This window comes from Poecile atricapillus, chromosome 17 (assembly GCF_030490865.1).
Source record: "Poecile atricapillus isolate bPoeAtr1 chromosome 17, bPoeAtr1.hap1, whole genome shotgun sequence".
Lineage (NCBI taxonomy): Eukaryota > Metazoa > Chordata > Aves > Passeriformes > Paridae > Poecile > Poecile atricapillus.
The window spans coordinates 10,017,233-10,031,371 of record NC_081265.1 but is presented as its reverse complement, the minus strand read 5'-3'; positions in this window follow the sequence as shown (position 1 = coordinate 10,031,371).

Here is a 14,139-nt window from a genome sequence, read left to right as displayed (position 1 = left end):
TTTCAGAAATAATTTTGTGATAATATTTGCAAACACAAGGAAAGGGGCCAGAGGACATGCAGGGGCTCTGTAGAGCAGCTCCTCCAGAAATGTCTCAGTGGATGTGCTCAAAATGAAAGGTGAAGTGTCCTTTGGTACAGCCCAGAGACAGAAAATTCCCTTGTTCCCTGTCCCAGGACTCTGAGACTGATGGATTTCACTCATGGAACTTTCAAAGTGTGAGACACCCTGTCTGATGTGATGAGCTTTCTCTACCTCAGAAACTGCTCAGGATGAGCTCAGCCCACTCTGGAGGGCTCCATTTCTCTACAGTGATTTTCAGAGTTTAAACACCCAGCTCTGACCCAGGCAACCTTGCAAGAAGAGATTGATTTCACCCATTTGCCTCCACCCATGTGCCTCCAAGTCTGGTGTCAGCTCTGGCTGCAGGTGAAGGCTCTGGTTCCCAGGCTGGCTACTGCAGGTAGGAGACATGGAGGGCTCCCCTGTGCCAACACCACTCCAGGAGTGGGTTTGCAAACTGCTCATAATGTTTCCACATAGGTTTCCCATTGCTGATTTTGGAGAATAATGTAGTTAAACTCTTCTGTTTATTTGTGTAGTGAAGCAGACCTTCTGACCACCAGTCCCTTTAGCCCACTGCAACAAAGGGGAGGATTTTCCAGTGCCCATCTGGTTTGTGTTTAATGTAATGTGCAGAAAGGTTGCACATTTTCAGGGCCTGTGTTCATAAGTAGTAGATTGTACAACAGTTTATTACACAAATGGAGCTTTATATTGCTGGGCTTTGTTGAGCTGCCAGTTGGGATAAAAAAATAGTAACGTGCTTCATAGACCCTATCAAGGAAAATTAGAAAGCATTAAATTCTGCTCAGACTATCCATCACTGGTAATCAAATCCAGAGAGGCTGGTGGGAGGTCAAGACTTTCTTGTTCTTGGTGTTTCTGAATCAATAACTACTATGAAAGACATGTAAGTGAAACCAAAAGAAGAGAGAGGTGTCTGACCTAGAAGTCAATACAAGATCACAGTGCAGAGGCCAGAAGAGACCAGATACCTCCAGGTTTTGAGGAGAAAACCCCAGTCTCAACTCAGTTCTTGTGGTGAGCATGTGTTTTAGTTTAATTCTATATTGGAATGGTTATTAAATTACTATCTAGTCCCAGGAAAAATCTAGCCTTTCTTCCACATAGCCAGGTAAGAGGTGTATCTACAGGAAGATTTTTCAAATTGCCTTTGGATCCAAATCAAATAAATATTGCAAACCTTGTATTGAACCCAGGTGATATCTAATCCACAGTGAAACATCAGCCTGCAGCCTCGGACTACTCAGCCCAGCTTTAATGCCACTTAAATCAGAATGTAAGAGCTAAAGGAATTCCAGGAATCCAATGATATAAACTGTATTTTTAGAGCTGTGAGTGACTTGTGAGAGTGAAACAGTGCAGTGACTAAAGATAGCCCAAGCCAGGTTTTCCATGATTTATCACAGGAACGCTCACAGTAAGTTAAAGTCACTGAATGTTGTGATAGCAGCACCTACATGCTGGCATGTTTTCAGGACAAGTCATTCATAACATATTTGCCACAGAGGAAAATTTCCATAACTGAGCTCTGAGTTGTGTCTCACTTGCACAAGCACCACACACATCACTTTCCTATTAAGACACTGAGAGGTCTATTTGTTTCCTAGGATCAATTTTTTTCTTTAAGCCAGCTGGAGCAAAGACTTGCCTGCATGTCTCAAGGCTCTCCCAAGCTTTCAGTCTGGCTGAGCAATCAAAGCAGTGGTGACAGAGGACAAAGACTCTCCCCTGGGCTCACTTGTGGCCCCACTCTGTTCCCTGTTGGCCATCTGGAGTTTAGCTATCATTTAATAGCAATTCACTGTCTGACCCATCATTCCTCCTTGGGGGTCTGTGCTCTTTTGAGCACCAAGAGGTTGGGTCTTTGCTGAGCAAAATGTCTACAGGGGTTATTTTAAGGATGAAGTCATGGCAAACATTTCCTGACACCTCATGATCGGCGTTGCTCTTGGCTCCTGGCCCTTGCTAGCTGCAGTTTGCAGGATAAAGGAACTGCCTTGCTAAGGGGGGGCTACACTGCAGAACTGTTTTCTCCCAGTTTCTAACACACCAGGATGCATTCAGACAGAAATGACAGAGAACCTGCAGAGAACTCCTCTCATGGACAGATTGGCCCTTGCCTCCTGCAATTACCTCCTGAGTAGCCTGACAGTCACCTGAAATCTCATTTTCATGGAATCACAGAACGCTTTGGGTTGGAAGAGACCTTAAAACTCATCCAGTCCCACCTCCTGCCATGGCAGGGACACCTTCCACTATCCCAGGCTGCTCCAAGCCCTGTCCAACCTGGCCTTGGGCACTTCCAGGGATGGAGCAGCCACAGCTTCTCTGGGAAACCTATGCCAGGGCCTGACCACCCTCACAGGGAGGAATTTTCTCCTGTGTCAAGTCCCAGGTTCAGCTTCCAGCACAGAATCCCACTGGTGGAGCCCTGCCCACCCTCCCCAGGCAGGGTTACATTCTCTACTGGATGGGGACATCACCTGCAGGGTGAGGAAGGGTGAGGATGGTGGTTGGGAAACTGAGTCAGGTCCTCTCTCTCCATCTCATGACTAGTTCTGCTCACTCCTGTGGTGTCCCTGCCCAGCTGCCAGGTCTCTACCCAAAACCAAGGCTGTGCCCAGCTCTGTGTAACCACCTCCCATGGAGGGACATGTGTGAGTCACTCCCATCTTCAGGTACGTTTTGAGATTCTTCTAAAGCTAATTTCCATCTCATTATGAGCCTAAGCTGTGGTTTAGTGTCCTCTTTCAGAAGTCAGATAGAGACAGGGCTAATTGTTTGTCGTGATCCTTCTGTTGCTCCATCTCCATGTGCTTTTGAGCAGGTCCTACCACACTTCCACAAGTGACCCCGTCCTGGTGCCTACTGCAGCCAGGGCATGGCAAAACGAGCAGCACAAATTGTCTGCTGTGGCTTTGTTCTTGGGCTGGGGCTGAGCCCCAGAGCTCCAGACCATTGCTCAGCACCCAGCAGGACTGAACCCCCAGGCTGGGTCTCCTCACCTCACTGCCCATCCAGCCTTAGCGCTCCTTAGCCAGGCTCTGCCTGTTGTCCTTCCCTTGTAACCATGCCTGTGGTTAAATAGAGTGTGTCAGTGATTATAGGATTTCCTCTCCCTGCTGCACTGGGGAAAGAGTGCTCATAGCTCCGTGCACAGTCTGAGTTTTTGTTTCATCTTGTTTATATTTGTGGTTATTTCTGTGTTGCTTCAATGATTTGCACATTCTTGAGGTCCTTGCTCAGAGCACCTGAGGTCAGGTTGTGCTCAGCACCTCCCTCTCTTCTGCAGCTGATTTTGAGAGGTAGCTAGTGGAGGGCAAAGTTCAACCCAGGACACAGTTCTTAATTCATGATTGAGCCTGGTGAACGGCATGTGAATGATATCTGGACATGTGAAACTTGGGGCTGAAGCTGTGATCTGTGGTATGAAACCTGATAGCCCTGAACTGATAAAAACAAAACCTCCTCTTGCAAGAATAACACCATTTTATCTCTGTGAGTGTTTAACCTGCAGGACTTGGGAGCACGTTAGGCTCATTGGCATCAAAAAATCAGGAGGATTCTGGAAATAAATTTCTTCTGGATGCTAATGGGAATATTCACCACATGACAATGAGGAAGCACGCATGTATCCAAGGAGATATTCCAACAGGGAAAGACACCTATTGCAGGAACTCCCTAGGTAAAATAGCCTAATGGAAAAATGGACTGTGAAACTTAAATAATTCTTCAGGGTATTTTTCCTCTTAGGCCAGTTTATCTGGGGACTTTTTGCAATCTCCAGCACTTCAAGTCTTTCAGGAGGGTTCCACTTGTTCCTGCAAAAGACGCTTTCTTATAAAAAAAGAAAATTGCACCTTTATGCAGAAACATCTAGGAAAGTTTCCCTGGCCCATGGTTCATGCTCAGCTGTCTTGGTGCTCGCAGGTGGTGAGCAGCAAGCCCAGAGGGGTCACAGAAATCTGTCTCAGAAGACACAAAGTACTCGAGGTTTCATTCCAGTCCAGTGCCAAGGCAGCCTTGCAGGTTACACCCAGTGCCTCACTGCTGACACTGAGAGCCTTGAAACTTCTGCTTTGGTAGCGTTAGAAGAGAGGAAGAGGTGATGATTTGACACAGAATTTAGCTGGGTATCTCCAAGCTGTAAAGATTAGGAGCACTGAAGAGATGATCATAAATGGAGCCTTCTGTTCTTGAACAGAACGAATCTATGAACAGACTGGAACACAAGATGTTTCCAGTTAATGCACCATCTGTGTTAGATCTTCCCATTCACAAAGAGGAAACATATTTTCACTCTGAATGACTTTTTAAATTAGGAGACAGTGAGGAGAGCAAGCACGTAAGACGTATGTGCGTGTCTGTGTGCGCAAATGTTTGTGAGTGGGGACGCCCGCAGGCACGGCCCCGAGCTGCCTGAGCTCTGCACCCCTGGCACAGCAACCATGTGGCACCACATGAATCCTCAAGACATTCTCCAAGCTCTTCTTCTCAGTAACTTCGTGGAAGTTGTCATGAGAAGAGGCAGCCCGGGGTGAAGCGCCTGGGGAGCGCTGCTGCTGTGGGAAGGGAGAGTGGGGTTGGAGCAGGGGCTCCCTTTGGGGACCAGGGTCGGGTTCTGGGTGTGGAGCTTACTCAGGCAGCTGGGAGGGCACTGCCACAGGGTTCCAGGCTCCTCTAAGAGCCATGTCCACCCTCCATGGTGAGCCAGGAACTGGGGAACTCGGGCTCCACCTTGCTGCAGAGGGGACCAGTGGCTCATGTGGTGGTTGACTCACTGGCAAAGCCCAGAGGAGTTTCAGCAGTCAGGGCAGGATTCTGACTGCTCTGGGGCTGGGAGGGGACAGTGCAGGACCCCATGATCCACACCACTGTTTGCTCACACACTTGTGTGCTGACAGTGCAGCCAGAGCCACTGACCTCATGGTGAGAGGGAGAACCGAGAGATGAGCCTGTGCCCAGGGCTAACCAGCAGCCAGGAACACCTCTGTGGGAGACCTGCTGGTTATGTGGAGCTGCCTGGGGCTGCTTCCTCCCTTCCTTTGGCATTCCTGTCCCAGCAGCTCCATCCTCCCTCCCCTGGGTGCCCAGTTGCTCTGTTGGTGGGACAAGCAAAATCTCCCCAAGGAGAACAGGCTGTGACCTCAGCCCATGTGCTCTGTTCCCAAGTTTTTTGTAGATCCTTCATCCTCAGGGCTGGTTCTGAGCAGGCTAATTGGGGTGGCACTTCCAGGAATCCATTTCCAGACCCACTGCTGCATTGCCTTCTGGTAACATCTGGCACAATGTGTCTGCACAGATGTTTGGTGCTGTGGCTGCTTCCCAGTAGTTTGCTGGAGTGGTATGTGGAGCTCCATGATGAGAAAAGCTGCATCATACTGGGGTTGTGCAAACCAGCTCGTATATTTTAAAATGAGAAGAGAAGAAATTCACAGCTGTGTCTTTATTATATGTGCATTTAGGGCCAAATTGGGCCTGTTTCTGGCGTGGCCATAGAGAGCTCTGCAGGGAGAGAGCTGTTCCTTCAGAGGCTGCTGAGCAGCAGCAAAATCTCTTGAGCTACTGCTGCAACCCTGGGTCTACAAACCCTTTATTTCCCCTGCATTTCATCTCCCAGAAGATACAGGAAACCTCTCATCCTCCTTCCCCCATCTCATTAAATCCTACTGCCCAGGGTCAGGCAATGCTCGGGGCTGTGAAGAGGGGACACGAGAGATCCATGTGGTTACAGCTTCACTGGGTTTCTCCAGAGTCCTGGGGCTGGGCTACAGCCTGTACCTTCCTTCCTAAATTGCTGAGGCTGGTGCCCTACAAACCCTTCTGCCCCAGCTGTGAGCTCCAGGGAGGGGCTCAGCTCAGTGTGCCCCCCACCCATCATGCCAGCTGGAGATCTCCTGGGCTTTCCAGATGGGCACACACTCGGGAAGATGCTCATGGAAAGCAGGAGGATAAAAAAACTCACTGAGACAAAAAATGCTGCCCTGAATGAGTGTCCTAAGCACCAGTGGACAGGACAGGAGCCTTGCACAGGGTGGTGATTCCTGTCAGGCATTAGCAATAGCCAAACACTGCATCTCGTGACTGAATCTGCAATTCCACATGGACCAGGCCACTCCAGTGGCTCTGAACACAAAGCCAGGCTCTCCCATCTTCTCTTCCTTCACTGTTTGCATCTTTCTGATGCTGCAGGGCTGGCTGGAGAGCTTCCAAGCACTTGTTAAACCTTCTGGAGGTCAGCAGCACCTACAGAGCTGCAGGGACTGCTGGCTTCAGGGGTACAGCACACAGTGCTGTGAGCAGGGAACATTAAACACTGATCAGCTCAGGGCACTGAATTCTGGTTTGTTCCTTTTATGGGTGCTTCTCCCAAAACCACAGCCCCACGAGTCTGGCCTGATGCAGGACAATAGACATTGTCCTTGGTGGAACACGGTTTGGGTGAGGATGGCTGAACCGGCCGGGACAAGAGAGACCGTGCAGAAATGTGACACAACCCCTGAGCAGCACTGCTGAGACCAAAGCACAGCTCCCAGCTGCCACGGGCAGGGAAAGAAGGGCTGGGACATAAAGAGCCAGTTAATTATGAGGTGGCATCAGGAGGGCTGTGCACACTGGGCTGTGAAGCTCTATGTTTGTGAGAGGAGCAGGGAGTCCTGGAGGAGCACTGAGCAGCGCTGGAACAGGCTCTGGGCTGTTCCCAACCAGAGGAGCTCTGCCCCAGCAGCAGGAGCACCGGGCTGCCAGCACTCCTGTCGCCTGCAGCTACGAGCAGCCATGGTTTGCTGCACAGTGACAGGCATGGAGACCAAGGTGGGGTGGATTTGTCACAGTACTGGTGTCCAAATCGCTTACAGGAGAGACTAAAGTGAAGCCAGCGGGGGAAGCACTGCACGTTCTGTACTCAGGACTGCATTTGCAGACCAGCAGAGCAGTGCTCAGGAGGAGGGTGGCTGCAAGCAAAGATCTTAGGGGCAGAAGAGGAATTGTAACATTAACATAAACATGGCAGGTCCCTTCCTGATGGATGCATGTAGTCCATAAACATCATTGTCACACCGGAGATCTCGCCAGGGATTCCTGAAGATGCTTTCAAGCATGCTGAAGTCTCGTCCTTGGGGTTCTTGGGGTTTCAGAATTATGACCATCTGTTTGCAATTGAGGCCATTTGGAAGCAGAAGAGAGAGCTGCCAAGTGACTCTTTTTGAACGAAGTGTGCCTTCAGTCTCGCCAAGAAGTTCCCTCCAGCAGGTATCAGAATCACAGAACCACAGAAAGGTTTGGGATGGAAGAGACCTGAAACTCATCTCATTCCAGCCCCCTGCTACAGGCAGGAACACCTTCCACTATCCCACATTGCTGCAAGCCCAATCCAATCTGACCCTGAACAGTCCAAGGGATGGGGCAGCCACAGCTGCTCTGGGCACCCTGTGCCAGGGCCTCACCACCCTGACAGGGAAAAATTTCTTCCCCATATCCCATCTAACCCACCCTCTGGCAGTGGGAAGCCATTCCCTGTGTCCTGTCCCTAAATCCCTTGTCCCAGACCCTCTCCAGCTCTCCTGGAGCCCCTTTAGCCCCTGGAAGCCTTCTTCTCTCCAGGTGAACACCCCCAGCTCTCCCAGCCTGGCTCCAGAGCAGAGGGGCTCCAGCCCTCGGAGCATCTCTGTGGGCTCCTCTGGACTTGTATCACTCAGGAGGGAGTTCTGCTTCATCCCTAGCTGAGGCAACAAATCTCAATTAGAATGTCTGTGATGGGAGTGACACCAGGCTGGACATTTTTCACATTTTGCCCAGCCCTGCAAACATCTCCTGTCTGCTCTCCTGGCACAGTCACTGCTCAAAATAAGACCTTGCAAGAATGAGCATTGAGCTGGCTTACAGAATTTGCAGCTGCAGCCCAGCTAATTGAAGCCTTGGCAGTTTAATTTAATTCTTACTTTGCATGAAGCTGGGCATGATGCTCTGTGGGTGTGGTTCAAGTGAGCCAGGCAGGTCAGCTCAGTTTACAACAGCTCCTGTTGTGTGCTGGATAGGGATAAGGCTTGGGGATCACCTTGAAAGGGCTCTGCCACCCTGGTGAGCTGTGCACTCCAAGGAAAGGAGGGAAACACAGGCTCTTTCCAGCAGGGAAGGAGATCAGAAGGGAGCAGTGATGCTGAGAAGGTGGGAAATTCTGCCATCCCTTGGATGCTTCCATTGAAGCCACAGAGGAGATGGCACCGAATCTGCCCATGGTATGGCTTGTCTGAGCATGGGCTGCATCATCCCACAGATTGTGTGCTTGGAGGGGATGGCCAGCAGTGGTGCTGTACACCCAAAGATCCCCCGAGGGAGGCTGTCTTCCTTAGCACTGCACCAGGACTTGAAGCTGCCTTTAAATGTCAACCTGCCCTAAAAGCCCCAGGCATTCCCTGACATGTGTGGTGTGAACCTGTTCACTCAGTAGAGATTTGCTCCACTGAAAACGAGCCTGAAAGTTGATAAGAGCCCCTGGTTAGGCCTGAAATAGCCCTTTGCAATGTGGGGCTGGCTGGAGTAGGTATCAGATGAAGAGCAACAGTCACAGCACAGCAGAAAGGAGGCTGAGATCATGCCTGCACTTGGGTCCAGCCACAGGTGCACTGGCTGCTCAGAGGTGTTGCTGTGCTCATGCTGTCACCCACAGCACCCACCAAGTTCTGGTGCTCCCTCTTCCTGAGATGGAACACCAAGGGAAAATACAGAAAGAGCAGAGAGACATTGGAGGGACAGGTGCACTGGAAAAGGTGCAGTGGTGCTGTCTGGAGAGTAAGGAAGCAGATTCCCACCTCATGCAGCTGCAGAGAAAGGCCAGGGGGCTTTGTTCAGTTACCTGGGTGAAATGCAGTTCCTGGCATGAACACAATTCGTTCCAATGCCCTCAAAGAGGGAGGAGGAGCTATATTTCATTTTCAGCCTCTACATTCGTGGGAAACACTGTTGGCACTGGGATTTCATTCTGTTGGGGTTTTGCTCTGTGCTGCAGATAAGGCTCCTCTTTCCTTGGTCACTTTGTAGGAGAGGAAACCATGCCTGGGCCTTCAAGCACATTTTGAAGTCAATCAAAACTGTCTTAAAGTATATTTTTCTGCTATAGAACATAAAAATATTATCCTTCTGGCATGCTTCCATGAGAATATTAAAAATAGCTTTTTGAGTTACTCTGTGAAAATCGTTAATATAACAAGACTTTTGTGTCTTATTTCATTAATGAAGGAGCTCTAATGCTGGGCTTGAATGTGATACTGCTGTAAATCAATAAAGAATATTTTTGGAAAAACACAATACTATTATTCCGAGATATTTTTGTAGGGTGAAGTTAGAAAGAAACATTTATTGTCGTGACTTTTGTCCAACTCAATAAGCTATTTGCATCTGAAAACTTTAGTGCTAGCTAAATAAAAGCGTGTTCTGTGCATGGGATGGGATTTGCTTTCCTGGTTTGTTCTACTGCTGTTTATCCAGAACGGGGGAGAATCTGTTTGGCAGAGAAAGGCTTGGAGCTAAATCTTGTCCTGACCCCTCCCAGCAAAAGCCCATGGCTTGCTTAGGGAAGAGTCAGAGCAGGACAGGGCTTTTCCTGAGCAGCATCCAGGAGGCAGCAAGTCTGAGATGTGGCCTGGCAGGGAGGCAGGGGGTTCTGTCCCATTCCCAGCTGCAATTGTTTGTTAACTCCCCCCTGGGGCTGTGCCCATCCCTGATGAGTGCACAGAACCCTGGATGGTCCTGCCTGGGTCAGGGCTGAGGTTCCTCTGCCTCATCCCCTGATCTCCAGCACCGGGAGACAAAAGGATGTGGAAAACCAGGGTAAGCACCGGTAGCAATTCTCCCACCCAGCTACTGGTCCTTCCTTCAACAAGAGAAAGGCTTTAGATTTAATGGCCTCAGGGGGTGTTTCTTACACGGATTTGTCTAATTGCCTTTTGAACTCGTGCTAAAGAGGTGATTTGCTGCTTCCTCTGTGGCCTCCCCAGGGGTGTAAATCACAGCTCTGCTTCAAGAACCAGAGGAACAGGCAGCGCTCCTCCCACAGCACCACTGCTGCCTTTGGCAAACAGAGACCCCTCTCATTTCCTCTTGTTTAAAAAGGATCCAGTGATGGTCAGTGGTTTGGGGCTGGAAATGAGGTTCTTAAAGTGCCTGAGCTCCTGAGGTGCCTCTTGGTTGCCTCTGCCAGGGTTTCAGGGTCAGTTGCCCTTCGCACCTGCACAGGGCGAGGAATGGCTGATGCAGCAGGAGCACGGATGAGCTGAGGGAAAAGGCTCCTCTTAGTCAAGGAACAGAGCTCAGCTGCTGAAACTGAGCATGTCTGGGAGCAAATGACACAAACCACCAGAGTGTGTCATGAGCCTGGAACGAGGCATTACACACCCCTCTAAATCCACACAGCCACGTGGCGTGCTGAGTACAACCGGGGGAAGCCTCTGCTGCCCAAAGCCAAGATCACCTTTCCCTCCCTCATTCCTGGCAGCAGTTTGTCCACCCTACTCTTAAAAAACCATCTTTGGGTGGAGAAGATTCCAACTCTTTCCCAAACCATTCTCACTCCAGCTCCTTCCTGAAGTGCACATCCATAACTCCTTCTCAATATGGACAGAGAGAATAAACACCCTGTTTCTTTCCATGGTAGTCTTCCTTAAACTTAAAATCTCATCAGGGCTCCCCTCAGACAATTTTTCATTAGTCTGTCCCTCAGTCTTTGTGCTTTCCCTTGAATGTCTCATTTTCTCCACTTCTGGAGTCTCTTTCTGTGCTCTGGGCTCTTTTCTGCTGCCTCTCACCTTCCTTGGCTGGCCGAGAGCAGTCAGCAGCGCTGGAGCCAGCCCGTGCTGCACTGAGCAGGCAGGTGAAGGGATGTGCTTTTCCTGCACTGAGCAGGCAGGTGAAGGGATGTGCTTTTCCTGCACTGAGCAGGCAGGTGAAGGGATGTGCTTTTCCTGCACTGAGCAGGCAGGTGAAGGGATGTGCTTTTCCTGCACTGAGCAGGCAGGTGAAGGGATGTGCTTTTCCTGCACTGAGCAGGCAGGTGAAGGGATGTGCTTTTCCTGCACTGAGCAGGCAGGTGAAGGGATGTGCTTTTCCTGCAGTGCACAGCCCCTGCTCCCCCTTCTCACACTGTCCCACCACCACCCACAGTCCTGAGCTGCCTCATGATCCTGCCCTGTTGGCATGGAGCAGCTGCAGAACGTTCTGCTCTGTGCTCTGGATGTTCAATCCCTAATTCTCACTGGGTTTGTTTCTGTAAATGTCCTCACATCATCACTTCTTTAAAACCATTGTCTCACTCTAACGCTGCTCTGCTGCTTGCATGTGCCCTCTTCCAACTTCAGCTCCTAGTAAATAAAATTATTTTCTATACACTCTGTAGAGGAAACATAGAAGACAAAGAGACACAGTGACCCACTGAGAGCTTCTCTCTGAGTGTGCTTTTCTAAGTGTTTCACACCACCTTGGGCAATACACACCACGCTTTCCCAAAAACCTTTAGACAATGCCATGTCAGGCAGTGTCAACAGCCTCGTTAAACACAAGATAGATGACATGTACAGCTTATTCCCTACCCACAAGTGTCACAGAAGGATTAGATTTGACACATGCATAATGGCTGGGTTTTATTTCTTTTCCCTGATTTGTTTCAGTATTTGTTTGTTGGCTCGATTTGTTGTCTCAGTACTTTTCTGGAAATGGAAGTTAAAGTAGATGCTCCATAATTTCCCTTTTGCAAAACCAGATATTCTGTTTACCATTTTTGAAAGCCATAAGGAGTGTTACATCTCTGTGCCTGCCTTGAATCTTTAAAAATCTGTTTAAGCTGCCAGTACCTCCCAGAATTTTACAACAGATGCATATCTACCAGTTATTGTATAGAAGGCAGAATTGTGTTCATTTGTACCTTGGCTGATTATTCCAAGGCTTACTCCTTTCTGGTTAATTGGCCTGGTGGGCACATGCCAGCTGCTCAGAGACACGTTCTGCACACAGGGATGTCATCCTGAAATGAAACACCCTCATGGGAGACAGAGGACAGCTCTGGGGGCTGCTGTACCCACCGTGTCCCCAGGTATTGCATCCACACATCTTTTAAATCCCTCCAGGGATGGCAAGCAGCCTGTTCCAATGTTTTACAACCCTGCCAGTGAAGAAATATTCCCTAATAGCCAATTTAAACCTCCTCTGACTCCACTTGGGGCAATTCCTCTCATGCTGTTCCCTGGGAGCAGAGCCTCACTCCCACCTGGCTGCACCCTCCTGTCAGGGAGTTGTGGAGAGTGAGAAAGTCTCCCCTGAGGAAGGAAGGACATGGATTTCATATATCCACACTCCACAAGGTCCCAGGAAAAAGCAAGTGGTAAAAAAAGCAGGTCCAGGGCAAAAAGCAGGTTGTGTATCAATGGAAGAGAAGGAGTAAATACCTAAATACCTCCAAGAAGAGCATGAGTATCACTAATGACTCTAGGAAATATGAGAATCAGGAATGACATCTCTTTCTCCATCTGACCCAGGACCAGGGTCCTGGTTTCTCTTCCTTCCCAGCTTTTCTTCTGTCTCTCTCATGCTGAGATACATCTTGGGAATTGCCAGAAGTAATGTTTCAGACCCTGCCTTGACTATACTACAGTTTTTGGGAAAGATAAGGCAATGGGAAATAGAGGCTAGCACTGCTCCTTGCTGGCTGCCAAGACCCCTGGCAATGCCAGAGCCAGCCTGGGCTCCTTCCAGTCTGTGAGCAGAAACACCACGAGCCCTTCCACCTCCTCTGCTTCCCTTCATCCCTGCTGCCCCTGCCAGCATCCATCCTGCTGGAGAGAAAATAGGGAAAAGCCTGGAAAGCACAGCCAGTACCAGATTGAAAGTTTACACCTGCACAGACTGCACTCCCAGCACCAGGTGTGAGCCCACAGCCATCACCCCCTGCTGCAGGAACAGACATTTCCCCAGGTTGTGGAGGTAGGCCAGCCTGTTAACCATGTATATCCTAACCCACCACAGCTGACTGAGAGCATTTCAGTTACTTTGGGTTCGTTTCTGTAAAAATAGAACAAATCTGTAGTTTAATCTTTAATTGTCTCAGAAAAAAATAACAAAACAAACTTGCTTCTTTGTGCCTCTCCAGCCCCTCACAGTTCTTCGTTGGCAATGTGTGCAAAACAAATGAATGTTACCTTGCTCAGAGGAAGTCTTGTTGTCAGGTCTGCATTTCTTTCTTTGTTTGTTTTGTTTTAGAAAGCTTCTCTCTCCCTTCAGTTCAGGAATGCTGTCTTGGCAACAATCTCTCCTGCATCTCCTTATCACAGATGCTGTTAAACACTTCCCCCATTTTGGTCCCCAAACTACCTGTGAAGAGCTCAGTTCTGCAAGACTTTTCCCTTTCTCTTTGTCCACAAAAAAGCCACCCAAGCTGCAGGTCAGGTAAAACTTTGTCCAGCTTCACTTTTCCTGGATGTCAGAGTGACCTGGGAGGTCTGATCTGCTTTGCTTTTCATGAGAAAACCCCTTTTCTGTACCTTTCACCTTCTCCAGACACTTTGACTTTCACTTGCTCTGAGCTGCTGTCACTGTGCTGGTTTATCTCCTGAATAAAATTCTCTGCTCTGCAAGAAAAGCAGCAGCATTAAATGATCACCAGAGAAATGCAGCTGTGTTTGTAATGACTTGTAGGGGAGCTTCTTCCCTCCAGGTCCTTCAGAGGGGAGGGATCAGGGGTCATTCATCCTCAGCTGCTGGCTGGAAGAACAGGGCTGAAAGTCTGATTTTTTTTTTTTTTCCATGTTTCCTCTTCCTCATTTTTGGCTGACAAGTGGCACATAGTGGCAAAGGTTCACACTACTCTTCAGGGAGAAGGGACTTCCTGTAGTCAGAGCAGGCATGAGAGAGGGATTTCTTGGTGGAAAAGTGGAATGTTCCCATGGCACCTCTCTTAGAGAACAGAGGGGAAGCCTCAGCCAGCCTTGCAAAGTGTCCTGTCCCACAGCAGGGCTGAAGTCAGTGAATATTTCATTAATTTCTTGTTACATTCTACTCATTTACCAC